The sequence below is a fragment of the Salvelinus alpinus genome, chromosome 11 (genome assembly GCF_045679555.1).
Source record: "Salvelinus alpinus chromosome 11, SLU_Salpinus.1, whole genome shotgun sequence".
In the NCBI taxonomy this organism is placed as follows: domain Eukaryota; kingdom Metazoa; phylum Chordata; class Actinopteri; order Salmoniformes; family Salmonidae; genus Salvelinus; species Salvelinus alpinus.
In genome coordinates, this window is record NC_092096.1 from 60,447,868 (window position 1) to 60,451,954 (window position 4,087).

The window sequence follows — 4,087 nt, forward strand, 5'->3', positions numbered from 1 at the left end:
TCTTTTTACAGTTGGGATTTATGTATTTTCTGTTACTTTTTGAGGACGGTTTATTTGTGTGAACGACATTCATTTCACTCACGAGCCAAACCCCTCAGTCATAAAAACATTCCCCACAACAACCCAGCCGTAAATCTTGGGGTCTTTTTGGAGTGTGATGTTCACCGTTTAGTGAACCGCTCGGTGCCAATGACCCTCAGTCTGACCACATGGGATTGCTGTGCGTTCCAACCGTCTGAGCGGCCCAGCCAGAGAGTGAGACCTTCTCCAGCTGGAGAAACTTAAGACTCCCTCCTCCACAGCACACAACACACACACGATACTGTAGCCTACAAGTACACGTGTTGGGAGGAACAGTGAATCGATGTAGGTAGTTAGGTAAATGTTGAACTTTCAGCTGCATTGAGGGGAACTTGTCTTAAAAACCACATTATTTACTATGTACCACTTGAGAAAATATATATATACACTGCAGACAAGACCACTTTCTTCCATTCTGAGAAAACAACATGAACTGAAACTAACTGGTTGCTTGCTATCCTCCAAATAGCAATCATAGAAAAAGTATAGATGTTGATGCGGTTTGACAGATTGTGCTCCCATGAACAAGAGACATTTGTGTGTGTGACACAATGAATAACACATGAAGGGGAAAGTCATTTGTGATCTTTCTTTGAGAGAAGATGGCCACTTCTCCCTGACCTACATTCAGGCCTCGGCGCCAATTTTTTTCTCTCTCTGTTCTTTTTTGTTTTACATCATTCTCTCTCTTTCTTCTCAGATGCAGAGACTGAGTCTCTGGGCTTCCTCAAAGCTGAGTGGCCAGACATGTCTCTCACACTCACTCACTCACTCACTCACTCACTCACTCACTCACTCACTCACTCACTCACTCACTCACTCACTCACTCACTCACTCACACACACACACACACACACACACACACACACACACACACACACACACACACACACACACACACACACACACACACACACACACACACACACACACACACACACACACACACACACACACACACACACACACACACACAAGGAGGCTTGGCAATGGCTCATTTGCTGCTATTTGTTGCGGTTGGCGTGGTGATGCATTCTTTTAAGCCAGGCTCGTATGCTTTGTTTGTTTACACACCGCCGGGGTATCAGCTCGGTCGAGGGAGCGCCAATCAATCTTAGTTGTGCCGGTCGGGAAGGCCATGGGGGGGGGGGGGTCAATGGGTCACTGAGAGAGCAAAAACGGGAGGGTGGGGGGTCTGTGTGCCACTTCCTGGACACGTCACGCTCCTCGCCAGGGTGCAGGGTGATGCAGCGGGTTGATAGGCTGTTTGGATCTTGGCAGACCTGCAATGCAGGTAGGGCTCTTAATTAATTGATTTCTCTCAGGTGTATGGAGGAAGTGAGGAAAATAAGAATGGATGGAGGTGGAGATGCTGTGGTGTAGTAGCTTGATCAGGTCATTAAAGCTCACCCATCAGTGTACAACTGGAAACAGTCATCATTCATGAGTACTACAAGTTTGCACACATCCGCCCCCAGGGCCAATTCAATGTCCATCATGTCTATAGTAGTGTAATTCAGCATGAATCTCTCCCCCGGTCCTTCCAGGAAGGTCATTCTCCTGAGGGCTCCTTCACCTACAGGGAGAAGCTCACTATCATTTAGGTTTTGTCCACCGTTGTTTCTTCATGCTCAGCTAGAGGGTGTCTTCATCAACAGACACCATTGGCTTTCAGTGTTGTTTGGTCCCATCTTGTCTCCTGTGGCGCCTACAAAACTGACATTACATCAGTGTCTATAGGCCCTCTAGGGACAACTTCATCCTATTATTCCCCTATAAGCAGAATCGTATATATCTTTGTTACTATTCATAGACACAGCCACAGGCCTCAGCAAGGTTATCTGGCAGGCTGTCCCTTTGAACATCACCTTCAGATCAGGAAGAGAGTGAATAGAACAAATCTGAGCTCTGCACGCTATCGATAACTATGGCTGGGAAAATAAGAGGGTGGCAGGCTTCACATAGATGTGTCCTCCATTGGAAAGTCAAGTAGATGTAGTGCTTGTTGTGTGTTTGCATTCATGCTAAATGCCCAATCCCAATAGAAATATTCACACAAAAACTGTTTATTAAACTTTAATACCAGAAGGGGTACTGGTGCCCCCTGCATATAGCCTCATTGTTATTGTGTTACTTTTTAGTTTTTATTTTATTTAGTAAATATTTTCTTAAAACCACATTGTTGGTTAAGGTTAAGGGCATGTAAGTAAGTATTGCACAGTAAGGTCTACACCTGTTGTGTTCGGCTCTCATGACAAATATGTGATTTTAGCAAGGCTGTGATGCGGTCACAGGTACGAGGCGCTAGCCGAACCAACGATAGCTAAGTAGAAAAGAAACTGGCACTTAGGCTGATGTGCAGAATCATTTTTTGAACACAACTGACATACAGTGGGGCAAAAAAGTATTTAGTCAGCCATCAATTGTGCAAGTTCACCCACTTAAAAAGATGAGAGAGGCCTGTAATTTTCATCATAGGTACACTTCAACTATGACAGACAAAATGAGAAGAAAAAAATCCAGAAAATCACATTGTAGGATTTTTTATGAATTTATTTGCAAATTATGGTGGAAAATAAGTATTTGGTCACCTACAAACAAGCAAGATTTCTGGCTCTCACAGACCTCTAACTTCTTCTTTAAGAGGCTCCTCTGTCCTCCACTCGTTACCTGTGTTAATGGCACCTGTTTGAACTTGTTATCAGTATAAAAGACACCTGTCCACAACCTCAAACAGTCACACTCCAAACTCCACTATGGCCAAGACCAAAGAGCTGTCAAAGGACACCAGAAACAAAATTGTAGACCTGCACCAGGCTGGGAAGACTGAATCTGCAATAGGTAAGCAGCTTGGTTTGAAGAAATCAACTGTGGGAGCAATTATTAGGAAATGGAAGACATACAAGACCACTGATAATCTCCCTCGATCTGGGGCTCCACGCAAGATCTCCCCCCGTGGGGTCAAAATGATCACAAGAACGGTGATCAAAAATCCCAGAACCACACGGGGGGACCTAGTGAATGACCTGCAGAGAGCTGGGACCAAAGTAACAAAGCCTACCATCAGTAACACACTACGCCGCCAGGGACTCAAATCCTGCAGTGCCAGACATGTCCCCCTGCTTAAGCCAGTACATGTCCAGGCCCGTCTGAAGTTTGCTAGAGAGCATTTGGATGATCCAGAAGAAGATTGGGAGAATGTCATATGGTCAGATGAAACCAAAATATAACTTTTTGGTAAAAACTCAACTGGTCGTGTTTGGAGGACAAAGAATGCTGAGTTGCATCCAAAGAACACCATACCTACTGTGAAGCATGGGGGTGGAAACATCATGCTTTGGGGCTTTTTCTGCAAAGGGACCAGGACGACTGATCCGTGTAAAGGAAAGAATGAATGGGGCCATGTATCGTGAGATTTTGAGTGAAAACCTCCTTCCATCAGCAAGGGCATTGAAGATGAAACGTGGCTGGGTCTTTCAGCATGACAATGATCCCAAACACACCGCCCGGGCAACGAAGGAGTGGCTTCGTAAGAAGCATTTCAAGGTCCTGGAGTGGCCTAGCCAGTCTCCAGATCTCAACCCCATAGAAAATCTTTGGAGGGAGTTGAAAGTCCGTGTTGCCCAGCAACAGCCCCAAAACATCACTGCATGGAGGAATGGGCCAAAATACCAGCAAGTGTGTGAAAACCTTGTGAAGACTTAGAGAAAACGTTTGACCTCTGTCGTTGCCAACAAAGGGTATATAACAAAGTATTGAGATAAACTTTTGTTATTGACCAAATACTTATTTTCCAACATAATTTGCAAATAAATTCATTAAAAATCCTACAATGTGATTTCCTGGATTTTTTTTTCTCATTTTGTCTGTCATAGTTGAAGTGTACCTATGATGAAAATTACAGGCCTCTCTCATCTTTTTAAGTGGGAGAACTTGCACAATTGGTGGCTGACTAAATACTTTTTTGCCCCACTGTACAGGTAGATGTCTGTGGAGAGACTGCGA